Source organism: Scyliorhinus torazame, chromosome 2, assembly GCF_047496885.1.
Source record: "Scyliorhinus torazame isolate Kashiwa2021f chromosome 2, sScyTor2.1, whole genome shotgun sequence".
NCBI classification, from domain to species: Eukaryota; Metazoa; Chordata; class Chondrichthyes; order Carcharhiniformes; family Scyliorhinidae; genus Scyliorhinus; species Scyliorhinus torazame.
In genome coordinates, this window is record NC_092708.1 from 50,771,336 (window position 1) to 50,795,642 (window position 24,307).

General features: G+C 52.6%; 1 long non-coding RNA gene across 1 annotated transcript in view; it reads right to left on the reverse strand.

The window, feature by feature from the left end:
- The window catches only part of LOC140407771 (uncharacterized), a 55,846-nt gene that overhangs the window by 16,999 nt on the left and 14,540 nt on the right, over nt 1–24,307 (reverse strand). The window lies entirely within an intron of this gene.

A 24,307-nucleotide genomic window follows, 5' to 3' on the forward strand; every position in this document is an offset into this window, starting at 1 on the left:
AATCTTAAGACAGCCTTCTTGTCAGCCGGTCGTGGCATGGCTGTGATGGCGCTAACCTTGTCTGCATCGGGACGGACCCCGGACCTTGAGATGTGGTCCCCGAGGAATTTCAGCTCCGTCTGGCCGAAAGCACACTTCGCACGGTTGAGACGCAGGCCATTTTGCCGTATGCGGGTGAAGACACGTCGAAGACGATGCATGTGTTCCTGCGGAGTGGTGGACCAAATGATGATATCGTCCACATATACACGTACCCCTTCGATGCCTTCCATCATCTGCTCCATAATGCGGTGGAATACTTCAGATGCCGAAATGATGCCGAATGGCATCCGGTTGTAGCAGAATCTGCCAAAAGGGGTGTTGAATGTGCATAGTCTTCGGCTGGCCGGGTCCAGTTGGATCTGCCAGAATCCTTTGGACGCATCCAATTTAGTGAATATGTTGGCTCGCGCCATCTCGCTGGTGAGGTCTTCTCGTTTTGGGATGGGATAGTGTTCCCGCATGATGTTGTTGTTCAGATCTTTTGGATCTATACATATACGGAGCTCGCCAGAGGGCTTCTTTACACAGACCATGGAGCTGACCCATGGCGTGGGCTCCGTGACCTTGGATAGGACCCCTTGGTCCTGAAGAATCTGCAGTTGTGCCTTGAGGCGGTCTTTGAGAGGCGCAGGAACCCTGCGAGGTGCGTGAACGACAGGGATGGCGTCCGGTCTGAGTCGAATCTTGTACGTGTGTGGCAATGTCCCCATGCCTTCAAAAACCTCCTGGTTGTGAGCGAGGAGGGAATGGAGATTCGCGTGGAACTCAGCATCCGGGAAGTCGGATATCTCATCTGGAGAGAGAGACATGATGCGCTGTACCAGGTGAAGGACCTTACACGCTTGTGCGCCCAGTAACGAGTCCTTTGATGAGCCCACAACTTCGAAGGGGAGTGTGGCCGTGTACCCCTTGTGAGTCACCTGTAGCTGGCAAGATCCTACGGACGGGATAACGTTCCCGTTATAGTCAACCATCTGAAGCCGGGATGGTGTGATGAGTGGTTTGACCTTCATGGCCTGGACTGCAGAGTAAGCAATCAGGTTGGCGGATGCGCCGGTGTCCAGACGGAAGGCGACGCGCGATCGGTTGACCGTCAGGGTGGCACACCACTCATCGTCTGGATTGATGGCATTGACCTTGTTGACATCAATGACGGCAACTCTGAAGTCATCCTGGTCATCTGCATCACTTAACTGGAAGTCTTGATGCGTGGGCTGGACGGTCCTGACTCGTGTGCGAGGTTGTCGAGGATGCGCCGGATCCATGGGTTGAGCCGCACGACAGCGGGCTGCGTAGTGGCCTATCATGGCACATCTGTTGCACTGTTGGTATTTTGCAGGACATTGCCCTTTTAAGTGTAGACCTCCACACTTGCTGCACGTCATGACGTCACGGCGTTCGTTGCGCCACTGCGCATGCGCAGTGCGATCTTGCGGTGGGCGCGCCTGCGCAGTGCGTCCCTCGTTGTGGCCGTTATTCTTGGCGCGCACCTGCGCGGGAGACCGCGAAAAGCGCGGGAAGCGGCCGCTGTCGTCCGGGCCGTGGGGCGGGAAGAAATCGACGGCCTGGATGCGTTCAACGTCGTGGGCGGCCTGGCTTGCCGATTCGACGGCTGGGGACCCCCTCCGTGCCAACTCGGACGCCTGAAATCGGGCAAAACGGCAGGTCGCATTTTCATGGAGGACACAGGCTTCCACAGCAGACGCTAAGGTAAGGCTCTTTATTTTAAGAAGCTGCTGGCGTAGGCCACTGGAGGCAACGCCAAAAACAATCTGGTCCCTGATCATGGACTCTGTGGTGGTGCCGTAACCGCAGGACTGCGCTAGAATCCGGAGGTGCGTCAAAAAGGGTTGAAAAAGCTCCTCCTTACCTTGCAGGCGTTGCTGAAAGATGTATCTTTCGAAAGTTTCGTTTACTTCAGTTTGAAAGTGCTGGTCCATTTTGAGGATGACCGTGTCATATTTGGCCTGGTTTTCGCCTTCCTCGAACACCAGTGAATTAAAGACATCATTTGGGTGGGGGCCTGCGTAGAAGAGGAGCATTGCAATCTTCGAATCATCCGAGACATTCTGTTTTTCGGTGGCACGGATGTACAGGTCAAATCGCTGCCTGTAGAGCTTCCAGTTGGTGCCTAGGTTCCCCGTGACTTGCATCGGCTGCGGTTTGCCGGTGTGGTCCATGTCCAGAATGGCAGGTTGGTAGGCAGGTATCGATCCACTCCTGTACCATGTGGTGTTGGGTGTTCTAACACACAGAAGAGCCAACACAGTTGCATATGGTACAACACTTGTTTATTTAAACTCACTATTTACAACTTGGTCTTTGCACTCTGCACGTGGGGGGCTCCCTGCTTGTGGTGTTTCAACAGCTCTCTCATGCTTCCTTCTCCCCAGACCTACTGCCCTCCAGGTGTCGTGCTCGTGCTTTTTATGTGGTTGGTGTTCTTGTCTGTGATTGGTTGTGGTGTTGTGTACTCTGATTTGCCTGTTAGTGTGTCCATCATGATGTGTGTGTTTGAATATCATGACACCCTCGTGGCAGCCATTTCTGCCCTGGGGAAAAGTCTCTGCTAACCACTCTATCCATGCCTCTCAACACCTTGTACACCTTTACCATGTCACCTCTCTTACTTCTTTGCTCCAGTGAGAAAAGCCTTAGCTCCCTTAACCTCCAGTCCTGGCAGTATCCTGGTAAATCTCTTCTGCACCCTCTCCAAAGCATCCACATCCTTCCTATAATGAGGCAACCAGAACTGGACACAATATTCCAAGTGAGGTCTAACCAGGGATTTATAAAGCTGCAGCAAAACCTCGCGGCTCTTAAACTCAATCCTCCTGTTAATGAAAGCCAACACACCATACACCTTCTTAACAACCCTATCAACCTGGGTGGCAACTTTGAGGGATCTATGTACGTGGACCCCAAGATCCCTCTGTTCCTACACACTTCCAAGAATTCTGCCTTTAACTCTCTATTCAGCATTCAAATTCAACCTTCCAAGATGAATCACTTTACATTTATCAGGGTTGAACTCCATCTGCCACTTCTCAGCCCAGCTCTGATTCCTGCCAATGTCCTGTTGTAACCTGCAACAACCCCCAACACAATCTACAACTCTCCCAATACTTACGGAATACTTTCCATCCACTCCCACTCGCTGTCTTCTTTCGGCCAGCCAATTCTGTATCCAGACTTGAATGGTCTCCTTCTGCACTGTAGGAATTCTATGATTCTATGAACAGGAACTACACTTCAAATTACTTGACCATTGGTTGTAAAGCGCTTTTGGATATCTTGAGGTCAAGAAAGACACTGTACAAATGCAACTCTTTTTTAATATAATGGACTGTACCTGACTAAATTAATCTCTTGAGAACAGATTCTATAAATATTTTCTCAGCTTCCTCTCACTAATATAAATCAAGTCAAGTTACAAGCACAGTCATCTAATAATGCATCTTACATTATACACCGAGAACAGATGTCTGGTTTGCTATTACATTTCCATGATAGCTCCCACAATATTGTTAAGTTTTCTACTCGAGAATTTATTTCAAAAATCCACAATTCTGTAAAAAATGTAATTCTTGCTAACTTAATTTTGCTTGAAGCTTGTTAATTATGTATTCATGTCTTCAGCACAATGGGCAATACCGTGTTGGACATAAATAAAATAATGAAAATACATTTTGCATAATACACCCGACTCTTGAATAATTCATGAACTTACCATCTTATAATTTTCCTGTCTCTGAATGCAAACGAGAAGTGACATAATGGGTAAAGCATACTTTTCAGTGAATGCTGTGCCACCAATTCTTTGGCTGGGGTGGCACTGTGGTTAGCACTGCTGCCTCACAGCTCCAGGGTCCCGGCTTCAATTCCGGCCCCGGGTAACTGTCTGTGTGGAGTTTTCACGTTCTCCCCGTGTCTGCGTGGGTTTCCTCCGGGTGCTCCGGTTTCCTCCCATAGTCCAAATATGTGCAGGTTATGTGGATTGGCCATGATAAATTGCCCCTTAGTGTCCAAAGATTAGGTCGGGTTATGGGGGTAAGGTGAAGGCATGGGCTTAAGTAGGGTGGTCTTTCAAAGGGCCGGTGCAGACTCGATGGGCCTTCTGCACCGTAAATTTTATGATTCAATGATTGTTAACTTTGCTGCACAGCAAAGCATGATGCCCTTATTTATATTCTGAGTTAAATACTCTTTCTAAATCCATGTAATCAATTCTCACCCTTTTAATAACTTGAATGTCGAACAATCAGTGTTGGTTGGCTATTTGAATTAAATAAATAGCAATTGAGCCCAATTGTAGCAGGGGCTGTTTAGCATAGGGCTAAATCACTGGCTTTGAAAGCAGGCTAGCAGCACGGTTCAATTCCCGTAACAGCCTCGACTGGGGCTTTTCACAGTAACTTCATTTGAAGCCTACTTGTGACAATAAGTGATTTTCATTTCATTTCAGAGATTGTGAATCGCTCTTTCGGACTGAGAAAGTATTTCATATCTCAGATTTGGTTTCCTGTGAGATGCTTTCAAAAAAATTCTTTTCACATTCGGGCGCTTACATGCTCTGAATTGACCATTGTTTCACGGTTTCGTCAACTTGGATTTATCCAATGTTAAAGTAATGGATAGATTATTATTTTTAATGAGTGTGGTTGCAAAGGTGCTTTGGCTGGGGTGACATTGGTCCAGCGGGATCGCTGATGTCCACGGGAATTTCCATGACGCACACCCTCTGCCACAGGGATCCCATCATGGTGTGTGTGGGGGGAGGGAGGGGGTTGTTGGCAGGAAGGACTGGAAAATTCCAGCCATCATTTTTGTACATATTGAATCTTATTCGTAACAGCGTTGTGTTCTTTGAAAGTCTCAGCTATAGAATCATAGAATCTCTATAGTGTAGCAAGAGGCCATTCCAAAAGAACACACTGCCTAAGTCCACTCACCCGTAACCCGGTAACCCCACCTAATCGTTGGACAAAGGGACAATTTAGCATGGTCAATCCACCTAACCTGCACATCTTTGGACTGTGGGAGGAACCTCCCGGAGCACCTGGAGGAAACCCACACAGACACGGGGAGAAAGTGCAAACTTTACACCCACAGGCACCCAAGGCCGGAACTGAACCTGGTTCCCAGGCGCTGTGAGGCAGCAGTGCTACCCACTGTGTCATCGTGCTGTCCCTCAGTTAATGGTTCATCAATCCATCTCTTTTTCTACTAATAGATAACCTATCGCCATGCACTTACTTTACGTTTCCCACTCTGGATGAAGGAGTATCCATCAACAAAGGAGGAAAGGGGAAAGAAAATCACCGGTGATAAGAAAAAAATGTGCAAATTTAGCTTACAGTATTTGCAATGTCACAGTGTTTCTAGTCCATCATAACGGACAAAATGAGTAAATGTTGGGCTCCACAGCCTCCTTCTGCAGCATAACAATTCTGTGATTCTGCTGTGAGAGGAAATTGGGGGAATAAATTTGATAATATCTCTGAATGGGTGCATGAATTATGATACGTGATTACCTTGAGGCTGGTTGAGTTTAGGCAGGCAACAAGCAAACTTTGTACTGACTGCTCATCAACATTGTTGCTCTGTACAGCCCAGTGTGCAACATGCTCATGACTCAGCTGGCTCAGATACATGCCGATGTAGCTTGCCTGCATCTCTTAAAAACAGCATATCCCTCTTAAAGGGGAGGTGTGTGCAGCTACCGCAGCTGGTGGAACAGCCTCAGAAAATCTCGGATGAAAAGAAGATGCAAGAGGTCAGAGAGATGTTCTCTGATAAGGCTGCAGTCCAGGATGAAATGGGCCATAAATCTGTAGCAGTGCTGAGGGCGAACAAAGCTCACAAGGAATGGAACCAGATGGGCAGGGAGGGGAATTCCTAGAGGCCTGAAGCCCAGGCTGCACTGATGGAAAAAGTTCAATGACTTCAAGGTCTGAGAACGCAATTTCCAAAGACATCTCTGACATACCACACTGCCAAGCTTTTATGCATCACAGTCACAGCACTAACCTATCAGCAATCAGGATTCTCGCCTAACCTTCAGTCACCTCACCACCACACCCATACTGATGTTGTCAGCCTCAACTCCACATCTCAGCATCCACATGCTCCCAGCTATTCAGCTTTAAAAATATATATATATATTTATTCAAATTTTTCAACAAATTTTCAACAAAACCACCCCCCCAACAAAAAGAAAGAAACAAGAACACAACAATCAAAAAGTATACATTGGATTTCCCCCATATACAATAACTCCCCATATAACATTTAAAAACACAAATAGGAACCCCCCCCCAACCTTCACCCAAACGCCACCCCAAAAGAAACCCCCCCTCCCTCCCCCCCGCTCTCCCCCCCCCCCCCCCCCCCCCCGCCCTTGGGCTGCTGCTGATGCTGACTTCCTCCTAACGCTCCGCAAGATAGTCTAGGAACGGTTGCCACGGCCTGAGGAACCCCTGCACAGACGCTCGCAAGGCAAACTTTATCCTCTCCAGCTTGATGAACCCTGCCATGCCATTGATCCAAGCTTCCACACCAGGGGGCTCCGCATCCTTCCATAGTAGCAAAATCCTCCGCCGGGCTGCCAGGGACTCAAAGGCCAGAATACCCCAAATAATGGAGGTCCGATACCCCAAATAATGCCAATCCCCAGCTCGGCTTGACCAGGGCGTTCACCACCTTGGACATAGTCCTCGCAAAACCCCTCCAAAACCCATCCAGCACCGGGCACGACCAGAACATATGGACGTGATTTGCCGGGCTCCCCGAGCACCTCCCACACCTGTCCTCCACCCCAAAAAACCTACTCATCCTCGCCCCTGTCAAATGCGCCCTATGGACAACTTTGAACTGTATTAGGCTGAGCCTGGCGCAAGAGGAGGAAGAATTAACCCTACTCAGGGTATCAGCCCACAGACCCTCATCTATCTCCTCCCCAAGCTCCTCCTCCCACTTGCCCTTTGTGGTAGTATGTATTGGGGGTCATGTGGGACTGGAAGCCCTAATGTCATTGGCTGACAGATCCCGGGTCCTGGTTGGCCGTTGACCTCATACTCCGCCCTGAAGGCGAAGTATAAGAAGCCGGTGCCTTCCCCCGCAGGCCAGTTTACTATCGGGCTGCTGGGGAACAGACACGCTTAATAAAGCCTCATCGACTTCACTCTTTTCGTCTCATGGAGTCTTTGTGCGCTACAATTTATTAAGCGTGACTAAAAAGGACTATGGAGCTCAGGATCATTCCAGAATGCCTGAGGATCAGCCCCCACGCAGCGAATGCGGCAGCAGCCTTCAAACACTGGCAGACTTGCTTCGAGGCCTACCTCAGACCGATCACTGGCCGGGTCTCAGACGAACAAAAACTGCAGGTCCTGCACTCGAGGGTGAGCACGGAGATTTTCACCCTCATTGAAGACACTGACGATTTCCAGACGGCGTTCGCAGCACTGAAAAGTCTCTATGTCCGCCCAGTTAACCAAATCTACGCTCGCTACCAGCTCGCGACGAGACGGCAAGCTCCCGAAGAATCGATGGACGAGTTCTACGCCGCGCTACCCGCGCCTACGGCCCCGACCGCGCGGCAGGCCATTGGGCCCCTTACGTACCCGTCGCGGCAAACCCCCCCCCCCGGACACCCCACAGGCTTGCGCGGCCCAAACGCCGAGTCGCACCGGGGGCGCCCGCTGTTATTTCTGCGGCCAGGCGAACCATCCCCGACAACGCTGTCCGGCCCGCGCAGCCATCTGCAAAAGCTGCGGGAAAAAGGGCCACTATGCGGTGGTGTGCCGATCCCGCGAGGTCGCCGCCGTCCCGGGGCCACAGGGAGCCCTACAAGCAGTCTATGCCTCCCAACCCCCCCAGCACGCCATGTGCGACCGGCAGGCGCAGCCGCTCTGGGTCCCGACCACCGCGGCCCCGGGAGAACTGGGAGCCCTGCACGCCGCCTACGCTCCCCAACCCCCCTCCCCGCAGTCCATGTACGACCCGCCGCCGGCGCTCCCGATTTGGGTGCCGGCCAACACTCTCCACGGAGAGAAATGGGTCTTTCACGTCCCGATCGCCACCCTCACCCCACCCCGAGCCCCACGCCTGACCCGCCGGCTCCGCCGACTTGGGCCCCGACCACCGCTGTCCCCGGCGAGGGAGCTCCGCGCGGTCCTAGCGCTCGCCGCCCCACGCCTGTCCTGCCGGCGCCGCCGACCTGGGCCCTCACCCCCGTCCCGCGCCCCACGCCTGACTCGCCGACCTGGGCCCTCACCCCCGTCCCGCGCCCCACGCCTGTCCCGCCGGCGCCGCCGACCTGGGACCTCACCCCACGCCCCACGCCTGTCCCGCCGGTGCCGCCGACCTGGGCCCTCACCCCCGTCCCGCGCCCCACGCCTGACCTGCCGGCGCAACTTACCTGGGCCCCGACCGCCGCTGTCCCCGGTGAGGGAGCTCCTCGCGCTCCTTGCGCTCCTTGCGCTCGCGGCCCCACGACTGACCCGCCGGCGCCGCCGACCTGGGCCCTCACCCCCGTCCCGCGCCCCACGCCTGACCCGCCGGCGCAACTTACCTGGGCCCCGACCACCGCTGTCCCCGGCGAGGGAGCTCCGCGCGGTCCTAGCGCCCGCGGCCCTGGCGCTCGCAGTGAGGGAGCTCCGGGCGGTCCTAGCGCCTGCGGCCCTGGCGCTCGCAGAGAGGGAGCTCCGCGAGGTCCTAGCGCCCGCGGCCCTGGCGCTCGCAGTGAAGGAACTCCGCGCGGTCCTAGCGCTCCCCAGACCCCCCAGCACACCATGTGCGACCCGCAGACGCCGCCATTTTGGGTCCCGACCACCACGAGGGGAGGAGGGGCGCCGCCATCTTGGACCGCCCCCGACCTGTACGACGCATGGGGGCGGCCATTTTGTCCACCCCCGACGCCGTCTTGTGACCCCTCAGCCAGGGAGCTCCTCGCGCTCCTTGCGCTCCTTGCGCTCGCGGCCCCACGACTGACCCGCCGGCGCCGCCGACCTGGGCCCTCACCCCCGTCCCGCGCCCCACGCCTGACCCGCCGGCGCAACTTACCTGGGCCCCGACCACCGCTGTCCCCGGCGAGGGAGCTCCGCGCGGTCCTAGCGCCCGCGGCCCTGGCGCTCGCAGTGAGGGAGCTCCGGGCGGTCCTAGCGCCTGCGGCCCTGGCGCTCGCAGAGAGGGAGCTCCGCGAGGTCCTAGCGCCCGCGGCCCTGGCGCTCGCAGTGAAGGAACTCCGCGCGGTCCTAGCGCTCCCCAGACCCCCCAGCACACCATGTGCGACCCGCAGACGCCGCCATTTTGGGTCCCGACCACCACGAGGGGAGGAGGGGCGCCGCCATCTTGGACCGCCCCCGACCTGTACGACGCATGGGGGCGGCCATTTTGTCCACCCCCGACGCCGTCTTGTGACCCCTCAGCCACGTACGATGTATGGGGGCAGCCATTTTGTCCATCCCCGACGCCATCTTGGACGGCAACAACGGACCACTCCCCACTACTACAACCACGGCTCGCTTCGGTTACGCTCGATCAGGCTCGGCCCCGGACTCTCCAGACGACGACGACAACGGTCCTAATTAACGGCCACGAGACGCCATGCCTAGTCGACTCCGGGAGCACGGAAAGTTTTATACACCCCGACACGGTAAGACGCTGTTCCTTAACTACCTACCCCAGCGCACAAAAGATTTGCCTAGCTGCAGGATCCCACTCCGTACAGATCCAGGGATTCTGCATAGTCACCCTAACGGTACAGGGGAGGGAATTCAAAAACTACAAACTTAACGTCCTTCCACAACTCTGTGCCCCCACCTTGCTGGGCTTAGACTTCCAATGTAACCTACAGAGCCTTACGTTTAAATTCGGCGGCCCCATACCCCCACTCACTATCTGCGGCCTCGCTACCCTCAAGGTGCAACCCCCGTCCTTGTTTGCGAACCTCACCCCGGATTGCAAACCCGTCGCCACTAGGAGCAGACGGTACAGCGCCCAGGACCGGACCTTCATTCGGTCCGAAGTCCAGCGGCTACTAAAGGAGGGCATAATCCAGGCCAGCAATAGTCCCTGGAGAGCGCAGGTGGTAGTAGTGAAGACAGGGGAGAAACAAAGGATGGTCATTGACTATAGCCAGACCATCAACAGGTACACACAACTAGACGCGTACCCTCTCCCCCGCATATCCGACATGGTCAATCGGATTGCCCAGTATAAAGTCTTCTCCACCGTGGACCTCAAGTCCGCCTACCATCAGCTCCCCATCCGCCCAAGTGACCGCAAGTACACAGCCTTCGAGGCAGACGGGCGATTATACCATTTCCTACGGGTCCCTTTTGGCGTCACAAACGGGGTCTCGGTCTTCCAACGGGAGATGGACCGAATGGTTGATCAACATGGGTTACGGGCCACGTTCCCGTACCTCGACAATGTAACCATCTGCGGCCACGATCAGCAGGACCACGACGCCAACCTCCAAAAATTCCTCCAGACCGCCAAAGCCTTGAACCTCACGTACAACGAGGACAAGTGCGTTTTTAGCACCGATCGGCTCGCCATTCTGGGCTACATAATGCGCAATGGGATAATAGGCCCCGACCCCGAACGTATGCGCGCACTCATGGAATTTCCCCTCCCGCACTGCCCAAAAGCCCTGAAACGCTGCCTGGGGTTCTTTTCGTACTACGTCCAGTGGGTCCCCCAGTACGCAGACAAGGCCCGCCCCCTAATACAGACCACGACCTTCCCTCTGTCGACAGAGGCTTGCCAGGCCTTCAGCCGCATCAAAACGGACATCGCAAAGGCCACGATGCGCGCCATCGACGAGTCCCTCCCCTTCCAGGTCGAGAGCGACGCCTCCGACGTAGCTCTAGCGGCTACCCTTAACCAAGCGGGCAGACCCGTGGCCTTTTTCTCCCGAACCCTCCACGCCTCAGAAATCCGCCACTCCTCAGTGGAAAAGGAAGCCCAAGCCATAGTGGAAGCTGTGCGACATTGGAGGCATTACCTGGCCGGCAGGAGATTCACTCTCCTCACTGACCAACGGTCGGTAGCCTTCATGTTCGATAATGCACAGCGGGGCAAGATTAAAAATGACAAGATCTTAAGGTGGAGGATCGAGCTCTCCACCTTTAACGATGAGATCTTGTACCGGCCCGGAAAGCTGAACGAGCCGTCCGATGCCCTATCCCGCGGCACATGTGCCAACGCACAAATTAACCGCCTCCAAACCCTCCACGAGGACCTCTGCCACCCGGGGGTCACTCGGTTTTACCACTTCATCAAGTCCCGCAATCTCCCATACTCTTTAGAAGAGGTCCGTACAGTCACAAGGGACTGCCACATCTGCGCGGAATGCAAGCCGCACTTTTTCAGGCCAGATGGAGCGCACCTGATTAAGGCTTCCCGCCCTTTTGAACGCCTCAGTCTCGATTTCAAAGGGCCCCTCCCCTCCACCGACCGCAACGCATATTTCCTTAATGTAGTGGACGAATACTAGCGCTTCCCTTTTGCCATTCCCTGCTCCGACATGACCGCGGCCACAGTCATTAAAGACCTGAACAGCATCTTCACGCTGTTCGGTTACCCCGCATACGTCCACAGCGACAGGGGGTCCTCTTTCATGAGTGACGAGCTGCGCCAGTTCCTGCTTAGCAAGGGCATAGCCTCAAGCAGGACGACCAGCTACAACCCCCGGGTGAACGGGCAAGTAGAAAGGGAGAACGGCACGGTCTGGAAGGCCGTCCTACTGGCCCTACGGTCCAGGGATCTCCCAGTTTCACGGTGGCAGGAGGTCGTCCCGGACGCTCTCCATTCCATCCGGTCGTTATTATGTACAAGCACTAATCAAACGCCGCACGAGCGTCTCCTTGTCTTCCCTAGGAGGTCCTCCTCTGGAACGTCGCTGCCAACCTGGCTGGCGGCCCCAGGACCCATCCTGCTCCGAAAGCATGTGCGGGCACATAAGGCGGACCGGTTGGTCGAAAGGGTTCACCTCCTCCACGCAAACCCCCAGTACGCCTACGTGGAGTACCCCGACGGCCGACAGGACACGGTCTCCCTGCGGGATCTGGCGCCCGCCGGCACCACGCACACCCCCCCCGACACCATCAACCCAACCGCCCCCCTTCCTGCCGCCGCCACACCCCGCGACCGCCCCCTTCCCAGGAGGATCAGTCCCCCTCCCCTTTGCACCGACAGCTGAAACCGTGCGGTTCCCGGAGGCGACAACGCTGGTACAAGCACCACCACCACCGCCGGGGCCGAGGCGATCGACACGGACGAGCAGACCGCCCGACCGACTCGTGGCGTCGATGTAAAACAAAGACGGACTGTTCAATGAACATTTTGTTTTTCCTATACCCTCTGTAAATAGTTGTAACAGGACGATACTGTCCAATACTGTACTACCATGTATCTGTTCTATCCTCCCAGGACCAGCCCTGTAAACCCTTACCACCATACGAAGCATCACCCCGCCGGGTTCATTTTTGACAAGGGGTGAATGTGGTAGTATGTATTGGGGGTCATGTGGGACTGGAAGCCCTAATGTCATTGGCTGACAGATCCCGGGTCCTGGTTGGCCGTTGACCTCATACTCCGCCCTGAAGGCGAAGTATAAGAAGCCGGTGCCTTCCCCCGCAGGCCAGTTTACTATCGGGCTGCTGGGGAACAGACACGCTTAATAAAGCCTCATCGACTTCACTCTTTTCGTCTCATGGAGTCTTTGTGCGCTACACCCTTTAACTCCTCCACCGAGACCTCCTCCTCTTCCTTCAGCTCCTGGTAAATCGCCGAAACCTTGTCTTCTCCAACCCATACACCCGAAATCCCCCTGTCCTGAATCCCACGTGCCGGAAGCAGCGGGAATTCCCTCACCTGCTGCCTCGCAAACGCCCTCACTTGCATGTACCTGAAAGCGTTTCCCGGGGGTAGCCCAAACTTCTCCTCCAGCGCCCCTAGGCTCGCAAACGTCCCATCGATGAACAGGTCCCCCATTCTTCTAATCCCTGCCCGATGCCAGCTCTGAAACCCCCCGTCCATCCTTCCCGGGATGAACCGATGATTCTCCTGATTCGGGGCCCAAACCGAGGCTCCCACCTCGCCCCTGTGCCGCCTCCACTGCCCCCAGATCTTCAGCGTTGCCGGCACCACCGGACTCGTGGTGTACCTTGTCGGTGAGAGCGGCAGCGGTGCCGTCACCAGCGCCCTCAGGCTCGTGCCCACACAGGCGCCATCTCTAACCTCTTCCACGCCGCCCCCTCTCCCTCCATTATCCACTTATGGATCATCGCCACATTGGCTGCCCAATAATAGCCACACAAATTCAGCAGCGCCAGCCCCCCCATGGCCTTGCTACACTCCAGAAACACCCTCTTCACCCTCGGGGTCTTATTCGCCCACACAAATCCCATGATGCGCCTGCTTACCCGTTTGAAAAAGGCCTTGGGGATCAGAATGGGAAGGCACTGGAACACAAAGAGAAACCTCGGGAGCACCGTCATTTTAACCGACTGCACCCTACCCGCTAGTGAGAGTGGCAGCATATCCCATCTTTTAAAATCCTCCTCCATCTGCTCCACCAACCGCGTCAAATTGAGCTTGTGCAGGGCCTCCCAACCCCAAATCCAGCTACTTGGATCCCTAGATACCGAAAGCTCCTTTCCGCCCTCTTCAGCGGTAGCTCGTCTATCCCCCTTCCCTGGTCCCCTAAATGCACCACAAAGAGCTCACTCCTCCCTAAGTTGAGTTTATACCCTGAAAAGTTTCCAAACTCCCTAAGGATCCGCATGACCTCCGCCATCCCCTCCACTGGATCCGCCACATACAACAACAGGTCGTCGGCATACAACGACACCCGGTGTTCCTCACCCCCCCAAACCAGTCCCCTCCATTTCCTGGACTCCCTCAGTGCCATGGCCAACAGCTCAATTGCCAGTGCAAACAACAAGGGGGATAAGGGGCACACCTGCCTCATCCCCCGGTACAGCCGAAAGTACTCTGACCTCCGCCGGTTCGTAGCCACACTCGCCACTGGGGCTCTATATAGCAGCCTGACCCAACTGATGAACCCCTCCCCGAACCCAAACCTCCGCAACACTTCCCAAAGATACTCCCACTCCACCCGATCAAAGGCCTTCTCCGCGTCCATAGCTGCCACTACCTCCGCTTCCCCCTCCACCGAGGGCATCATAATCACATTGAGGAGCCTCCGCACATTTGTGTTTAGCTGCCTACCCTTCACAAATCCCGTCTGGTCCTCATGAATCACCCCCGGGACACAGTCCTCAATTCTTGTAGCCAGCACCTTCGCCAGCAACTTAGCGTCAGCATTGAGGAGCGAGATCGGTCTGTACTACTCACATTGCAATGGATCCTTGTCCCGCTTCAAGATCAAAGAAATCAGCGCCCTGGACATTGTCGGGGGCAAGGTCCCCCCCTCCCTCACCTTATTAAATGTCCTCACTAGCAACGGGCACAGCAGGTCCACGTATTCCCTGTAGAATTCAACCGGGAACCCATCCGGCCCTGGGGCCTTCCCCGCCTGCATGCTCCCCAATCCTTTAACCAGCTCCTCCAGCCCAATCGGTGCCCCCAAACTAGCCACCTCCTCCTCCTCCACCCTTGGGAACCTCAGCTGATCTAGGAATCGTCGCATCCCCTCCTCCCCGCTGGGGGCTCAGACCTGTACAGATCCCCATAGAAGTCCCTAAATACCTCGTCTATTCTCACCGCACCCCGCACCGTATTCCCCCCTCTATCCTTAACTCCACCAATCTCCCTCGCTGCCGCCCTCTTACGAAGCTGATATGCCAGCATCCGACTCGCCTTCTCCCTATACTCATATGTCGCCCCCCTGCGCTTTCCTCCACTGTGCCTCTGCTTTCCCCGTGGTCAACAGGTCGAATTCCGTCTGGAGTTTCCGTCGCTTCCTAAGTAGCCCCTCCTCGGGGGCCTCTGCATACCTCCTGTCTATCCTTAGAATCTCCCCCACCAACCTCTCCCTCTCCCTCCCCTCTCTCTTCTCCCTGAGGGCCCTAGTGGATATTAGCTCTCCCCTGACCACCGCCTTCAACGCCTCCCAGACTAGCCCCACCTGCACCTCCCCGTTGTCGTTGGCCTCCAAATATCTTTCAATACACCCCCGCACCCGCCCGCACACCCCCTCATCCGCCAACAGTCCCACATCGAGGTGCCACAGTGGGCGCTGGTCTCTCTCCTCCCCCAACTCCAGCTCCACCCAATGCGGGGCGTGGTCCGAGATGGCTATGGCCAAATATTCCATTCCCTCCACTTTCGGGATTAGCGCCCTACTCAAAATGAAAAAATCTATCCGGGAGTAGGCTCTATGGACGTGGGAAAAGAAGGAAAATTCCCTGTCCAGCGGCCTGGCAAACCTCTACGGATCCACTCCCTCCATCTGGTCCATAAACCCCCTGAGCACCTTGGCCGCAGCCGGCCTCTTACCCGTCCTGGACCTAGAACGGTTCAGTGCTGTGTCCAGCACCATGTTGAAGTCCCCCCCCCCCCCCGTCCCGTCCCCCATTATCAAGCTTCCTACCTCCAGATCCGGAATCCAACCCAGCATGCGTTTCCTAAATCTGGCATCATCCCAATTCGGGGCATATACGTTCACCAGTACCACCCGCACCCCCTGCAACCTACCACTCACCATCACATAGCAACCTCCATTATCCACTACAATATCAAAGTTCAGTGCCTCGAACGACACCCGCTTCCCCACCAGTATTGCAACCCCTCTGTTCTTTGCATCCAGCCCTGAATGAAAGACCTGCCCTACCCATCCCTTTCTCAGCCTAACCTGATCTGCCACCTTCGGATGTGTCTCCTGGAGCATAACCACGTCTGCCTTCAGTCCCTTTAAGTGCGTGAACACCCGGGCCCTCTTGACCGGCCCGTTCAGGCCCCTCACATTCCAAGTTATCAGCCGGATCGGGGGGCTACTCCCACCCTCCCCCCCCCCCCCCCCCACCCACCCCCCCTCCCCCCCCCCCGCTGCCGACTAGCCATCTCCTTTTCGAGGCCAGCCACGTGCCCGCACCTCCCGCACCCTCCAGTCCCCCAGGCGGCGGACCCCCGCCCCGACTACCTCTTCTACTTCCAGCTCCCCTTTGGCCAAAGCAGCAGCAACCCAGTTCCCCCCCCCTCCCCCCGCTAGATCCTCATCTAGCCATTTTGCTCCCCCATGACACTCCCGTAAGTCAACTGACTCCTGCTGACTCCGGCCTCTCACGCCATTCCATCGACCCCCCAGTGTGAGAATCCCCCCACCCCTTGGCAGTCAGTGTGCACTCCTCGCCAGCACCGCCCTTCCCCCCCCCGGCCCCACCCCCATCCTTCCCTAACGCGGGAAAAAGCCCGCGCTTTCCTGAGCCGGCCCCGTACCCTCTGGCGCAGCTCCTTTTTGCGGCCTTACCACAACTCCCCATCCCCGGGGCTCCACCCCCCTTTCCTCTGTGGGTCCCTGCCGCTCCAACACCGACGCCCACACTCTCCCACAGCCCCCACATCAATTCCATTCACCCATCCCCACCCAGCACTCAAACAAAAAGAACATACCCCAAATGCGGTAAACACAGCAAACATCCCCCCCATGACAAACCCTCAATTTGAGTCCATCTTTTCAGTCTGTATAAAAGTCCATGCCTCATCAGGCATTTCAAAATAGTGGTGCCGATCTTGAGACGTGACCCACAATCGCGCTGGCTGCAGCATCCCTAACTTCACCCCCTTCTGATGGAGCCTTAGCCCGGTTGAAACCAGCCCTCTTCTTAGTCACCTCCGCACTCCAGTGCTGATAAATTCGGATCTCCGTGTTCTCCCACCTGCTGTTCCGTTCTTTTTTAGCCCATCTCAGGACACACACTCTGCGCACAAAGCGGTGGAACCTCACCACTACAGCCCTTGGTGGCTCGTTGGCTTTGGGACTCCTTGCCAGGACCCGATGAGCCCAGTCCAGCTCCAGGGGCCTCGGGAAAGCTCCTGCGCCCATCAGCGAATTGAGCATCATGCTCATATATGCCCCGGCAATGGGCCCCTCCACTCCTTCAGGGAGACCCAGAATCCGAAGATTCTTCCTCCTCGACCTATTCTCTAGGTCCTCAAATTTTTCCTGCCACCTCTTGTGCAGTGCCTCGTGCGCCTCCACCTTCACCGCCAGGCCCAAGATCTCGTCTTCGTTCTCCGAAGCTTTTTGCCGCACCTCCCGGATTGCCGCCCCTTGGGCCTTCTGGGTCTCCACAAGCTTCTCAATCGCCGCCTTCATTGGCGCCAGCATTTCTGTCTTCAGCTCCTCAAAGCAGCGTTTAAGAAACACCTGCTGCTCTTGCGACCACTGTGCCCACGCTGCTTGGTCTCCACCCGCCGCCATCTTGCTTTTCCTCCCTCTCACTTTTCGCTGCACCAGGATCACGTTTTTAGCCGCTCCACTCCTGGTCCAATCCATATAATGTCGGGGGGACCTTGCTGTCACCTTCCCACACTGGAAGCCGTTGAACAATTGCCATTGGGGCCCCTCTGAAGAGCCCAAAAGTCCGTTCCCGGCGGGAGCTGCCGAACGTGCGACCTACCTAGGCATAGCCACAACCGGAAGTGTCCCAGCTATTCGGCTTTAGCAGGCACATCACCCAAACACATTGTAGCACGCTGACTGACACTCTTCCCTTTCTGTAGCAGGACAAAGTCATACATAACAGAATGCAACAACAGAGAAGCAGCCGGAGATGGGCATGCCAGCAACTCCTAAATCCTTTGGAGGTGACAATGCTCTCCATTATGGGGTTGACTGTGACTGGAATTTGGCATCTCAGAGAACATTCCGGATTACTTCATGCTCCTACCTCAAATCCCACTTCCATCTTAGCCGTCTGTCTGGCATGAGATGCAAGCTGCAGATGTTGAACCAATCTTCCAGCCTCGTGAAAGTCGAATGTATAACTGACATGTGTGTCGAGACCCTGTGGATGTCCTGACAGGTTAGACCGATGGGGGAATTGCCTGGGAAGTTTAAACTTCCGATGGGTAATTTCCCTGCTCACTGGGACCCTCTGCAAATTTTTCTGAGTTTGAGTTGGAGATATCAGACAGTTCCATTGTATTTATCTGAATAGTTATGCAGGAAATGTAAGATAAATTAAAACCTAGTCTAACTCTTAGGTGACTATGACACAAATGGCACCCCCAATCACCCCTCCTGATCTCACGGCTACCCCCCGAACATGCAACTAACCCTCAGCCTGACTATCCTCCTTACGTGACCCGACTAACCTTCCCCCCATGACTACCCGATGCCCTGACTACCTTCCCAAGCCGCCTAGCCTCCTGACCTAACACAGCCCTCTCAAAGTGACCTGATAATTCCCTAATCTCCCGACTATCCCTTGATCTAGCTACCCTCCTGGCCTGACCCGATCTGACCTGTCTACCCTCCCGACTCAACCCTGACCCCCCCCAAACTACTGCTCTCCCACATAACCCAAATACCCTCTGACCTGGCTACCCTCTTGGCCACCTGACTGCCTCCTGACCCAACTTGACTAGGCCCCAACCTCAGTACCCTTCGACCTGACTTGCCTACCCTCCCAACCACCCAACCAACTTCCTGACCCAAAATAACCTGACTACCCTGCCGACCTGATCTGATTACCCCACAACTTGACTATTCGCTGGTCTGACCCAACCACCCTCCTGACCACCTGTCTAACCCCTGATCTGAAGGCCATTCATCCATTTGCCCTTCCCCCACCCTATCTCCTTACCCACTTACCCCCTCCCACCCTCCCGCTTTACTCATTTATCCATTCCACCCACTTACCCACCTCACCCAGCTATTCCCTAACTATTTAGCCACCTCATCCACCTATCCATTCACTCACTCATCCTCTCACACATTCATCTATCCACTAACGTTCATGCTGGTCATTTATACATACCATAGGGCAGCCTGTGCCAGAAAACAGGGTGGGTGTTCCATTTTCCCTCAACTCTTCACTTCGATGGCGTTTCTTCAGGGACTCTGCGCTCCACATTTTTGTGACAGCCCAGCTCGAATGGCATGGAGAGAGGATTAGTTAATGAATAGAAAGTAAAGAGTGGGGATTGATGGGTGTTTCTCTGGTTGGCAATCAGTAGCTAGTGGTGTCCCTCAGGGATCAGTGTTGTGCCCACAACTGTTCACAATTTACATAGATGATTTGGAGTTGGGGACCAAGGGCAATATGTCCAAGTTTGCAGACGACACTAAGATGAGTGGTAAAACAAAAAGTGCAGAGGATACCGGAAGTCTACAGAGGGATTTGGATAGGTTAAGTGAATGGACTAGGGTCTGGCAGATGGAATACAATGTTGACAAATGTGAGGTTATCCATTTTGGTAGGAATAACAGCAAAAGGGATTATTATTTAAATGATAAAATATTAAAACATGCTGCTGTGCAGAGAGACCTGGGTGTGCTCGTGCATGAGTCTCAAAAAGTTGTTTACAGGTGCAACAGGTGATTAAGAAGGCAAATGGAATTTTGTCCTTCATTGCTGGAGGGATGGAGTTTAAGACTAGGGAGGTTATGCTGAAATTGTATAAGATGTTAGTGAGGCCACACCTGGAGTATTGTGTTCAGTTTTGGTCTCCTTACCTGACAAAGGACGTACAGGTGCTGGAGGGTGTGCAGAGGAGATTCACTAGGTTAATCCCAGAGCTGAAGGGGTTGGATTAGGAGGAGAGGTTGAGTAGATTGGGACTGTACTCGTTGGAATTTAGAAGGATGAGGAGGGATCTTATAGAAACATATAAAATTATGAAGGGAATAGATAGGATAGATGCGGGCAGGTTGTTTCCACTGGCGGGTGAAAGCAGAACTAGGGGGCATAGCCTCAAAATAAGGGGAAGTAGATTTAGGACTGAGTTTAGGAGGAACTTCTTCTCCCAAAGGGTTGTGAATCTGTGGAATTCCTTGCCCAGTGAAGCAGTAGACGCTCCTTCATTAAATGTTTTCAAGCTAAAGATAGATAGTTTTTTGAAGAATAAAGGAATTAAGGGTTATGGTGTTCGGGCAGGAAAGTGGAGCTGAGTCCACAAAAGATCAGCCATGATCTCATTGAATGGTGGAGCAGGTTCGAGGGGCCATATGGCCTACTCCTGCTCCTGGTTCCTATGTTCTTATGAATGGTCCCAGAAAAATTTCACAGTGGCGTCCATCTGGGAGAATTGAGGGACGTATCAGTAATCCAATAATCATTGCTGCTGTTCAGAAGACCATGGACAACTTGTCTTCCAAAACACTGACCCTTCCATTACCTCACCCTCCTTTTTGCATTTTGTCTCTCAGATATGCAAGACGTGCTATCTTGCCAACTAGTGTGGCCTCATTGTGCTGAATGCGATCAAGAGCAGTCCTCTGATGAAGGAGCTGTTACTTGATCTGACATTCAGCTCAAATACTGGCATTGGATGTACTTTGGACGAGTGTATAGAGTCATGATTGCAGATTGTGATTCATTGGGCACGACTGGCAATAGGCTGCGGGTACAGGATAGGATGGCACGTGTACCATCTCACTGAAGCGCAAAATCGCAGATGTATTCAGCTGCAAAGAACTCAGATGAGGAATTTGATGAGGTGGCACACAGGGGAATGCAGGTACATGGAGACGCTTGGTGCATTGCCACAAAGCGTATTGTTTCTGTCAAAAGAGCATGGATGAGTCTGTCTCCAGCTTGGCACAGAGCTTCATTCAGAACTCGGAGCTTGGAATTGTGGCCAATTCCTGACAGCACAAGCAGACCCAGCAAAGGCAAAGGCAAAAACATCCAGTATCTGAGTGTGGCATTGGAAGCACAGTATGAAATTTGGAGACCTCTAGTTGTTGCCATGCAAGGCATTTGTTTCCTTGGCAGTTCAGCCTGCTGCCAACATGGCAGCAGATAACAGTGCTCACAGGCCTCTCACAGAAAATCCAGCAACCTGTGTACTAATCTGCTCCAGATTTTCGTAGCACCAACACCAATGGAGCGTCAGAGCTGAATTTTGCGGCCTATAATTCAGTCATATTGATACATAGAGTAGCTATGTCAATGTCTAGCTCGATACTACAGGATGCAAACTGGCAAAGAAGTAGTCAAAGGCTTACTTCATTAGAGAACCATTATCCTTTGCTAGGTGTTGATTTAATGGTAGAGACATGAAAGCTCTGCATGTGTTGTATGTCTGATGCATCCGCTTAACTGCTGTTGCATACCTTCCTGCATTTTGGTAGGAGATTGCTTTGTCTGCAGTTGGACACTCCAAAGTGAACTCTAAACCCTGATCTGCTAGGCGCCCCTCACCAAAAGATTCTCTTCTGCCATCACTTGCCAACCCTCCCATTTGAGATGGCCGTTTACCCTTGGTTAGCTGTTGCAGTGTGGACTAGGTGGCTCCTCCGTAGAGAATAGAATAACATTATTCACTTCAGAACTGAAGATGCTGGAGGGGCCTTAGAAAGAATAATGCCTTTTAAGTACAGTAGAATATTGCAAATTATTCATGTGTGTTGCTGGATTGACATTGTGATTCGGTTGATGAAGTGAGGTGTTACATAAAGAGTTTTTAATCTGTTTCTTATGGAGATTGTTTAAAAAACATTGGCCTTAGTTATTATTAATAAAAGTAACATTGCTGTTACTATATTATTATTAATATTTTTTTACTTTTTATTTTTAAAATTTGTTTTTGATAAATGTGGAGTACCCAATTATTTTCTTCCAATTAAACAGCAATTGTAGCCTGGCCAATCCACCTATCTTTGGGTTGTGGGGGTGAAATCCACGCAGACATGGGGAGATTGTGCAAACTCCACACGGACAGTGACCCAGGGCCGGGATCGAACCCGAGTCCTCAGCGCCATAGGCAGCAGTGCTAACCACATTATTATTAATTTTTAAAAATTGTATAAGTAGAATAGCAAATTCATTTTTTCCAATTAAGGGGAAATTTAGCGTGGCCAATCCACCTCGCCTGCACATTTTTGGGTTGTGAGGGCGGGACCCATGCAAACACGGGGAGAATGTGCAAGTTCCACCCGGACAGTGATCCAGAGCCGGGATCGAACCTGGGACCTCGGCGCCGTGAGGCAGCAGTTCTAACCAATTGCGCCACCGTGCTGCCCGCATTACTATTAATAATAACATGTAAAATATTTGTCTAAGTTCCTGCTATTGCATTGGTAGTGAATTATTATTCTGCGGTGTTAACAAAGCCGTAGTATTGTAATACTTTCCAGCCTGCTTGGTCTTGAGGAAAGAACTATCTCAATGCTGTTGGGTAGATCTCACTGGGGGTGGGGTATCTTGTGGCTTGTCCTGTCTGTCAGTCGTATTTCTGCACGCATCAACATAGCATTTATTTGCAGCTGGGAATGCAAGTCAGCAAGGTCATCTGGGGCTATCTCCTTAACCAATGAATTTTGAGGATGACAGAGAAACAAAGCAGCAGTGGAAAAGGTAAGAGGGTCAGAGTCCAATCTAATCAAATGAAAAAGGTAAAATAAAATCAGATTAAGAGAGAGAGAGAAAAGAGAGACAGAACAAAACTGGGAGAAAGAAGCTGACATTTTTAAAATTGCTAAATCCCCCAGTTTACAATGTAGGAGTTAAATTGAACGGTTCAAATTGTTCCCTTTCTATGCCAGAGAGCTTGACTGGCTTTGCAGTAACCATGATCACATTGTTACAAAGGTACTTACACTTTTACATTTCAGCCCTAACTTTCTATTTTACTGTGTCGTTAATGCATAAATCCTGCAAGTTCTTAAAAATAACAGGGAGGCTAAGGACAAGGTGCCTTTTGTAAATCAACCAGCAATGCCTGGAGATTTGCAACTCATGGCACGTCTCTGAATCCATTGGATTTGCAGACCAATTTGTGCATTACTGATGATGTTAACATGCTATTAATTTTCCCATGTTGTCGCTTGCTTGAGGAATATAATCATGCTGCTTGAATTCTGCGCACAATTCTGGAAATGCCATTTCCCTTTCGCCCTCCCTCTCACAGTCAAAGAACAGGCAATCACATGGAACAGGTTTGGTTATCCCAACTCATCCGTCTCCCTATATTGTCCATAGATTTCCTTTTCCATTTCCCTCCCCAAATTAGGATTGTCATTGACAGAATGTGTCCATGATCAAAGTGTTTTGTATGTGCAGTGTGTATATTCTTACCCTCAGAGTGATTAACCAAATTTAAATAATCGCAGCAACAAATTGTTTTGTGAGTTTTTAAATCAGTAAGGTTATTTATCATCCCCTACCTGCCCGGTGGTTTAAAAACATGAAGTCCTACAAACACGAACATTCAAAGAAAGATTAGATATAGAAGAAAAAAAAGAATTGTATTACAATTTGGGATTATTTCAGTCACTTTTGCAGCAGGCCTGTTGGTCCTTCAATGAATTGATGGTTTGGCTGGAGTGAAGGTCTTGAAAAGGAGGTGATTCGCAGTCTTCTTGTAGTTGAATTTCCAGGCCGCAGTTAGGTCGCAGGTGAAAATGAAGTTAGAACAGATTGGAGACAGTTCTCCTTTCACTTCCAAGGTATGGCTGTTACTTGCAACTACTCTGATGGATTTCTGCTGGTCTCTGTCTCTGAAGAGTTGATTCTTGCTGTTATAAAAGCAGGCAACAAACATGGATGCCTCAACATGTGACCTGTTACAAGTCCAAAGTCTTTTTCTAAATAGGTTGACTTTTTAGACCAATAAACAGCTTAGGTGGAATTTTCTGTCCTGCTGCACCAGTTTTCTGGTGCCCCCGCCGGAAAACGGGATTCTGCATCCCGCTAACCAGCCAATGGGATTTACCATTATGGGCAGCCCCACGCCAACAGGAAGTCCCCGGGCATGGGTGCGCTGCTGCGTAACAGAGAATCCCGACAGTGGAGAAGTTATTCATGTTTGGATGAGGGGCATCACAATGGAATAAAAGGTCGATGGTTCCTTTTCACATTCATCGATCACCCATTGAGTTTTAATTTCACTGAAACATGGAGACAAATTGTCTATATTTTTTTGTTTATCTTTTAACAATGAGATATGTGAATTTCACAAGTGGCTGTGAGATTATTTCACACATGTCCATACTTAAACAAGTAAAGATAAGGTAAAGTTGTCACAGTCCCAGTTGACCACTTTCCCCTTTGCAGGGGAGAGCTGACTGGTGGTGATTTTACCTGAGATTCATCACATCTCAAGTGAGGGGAAAGGTTGA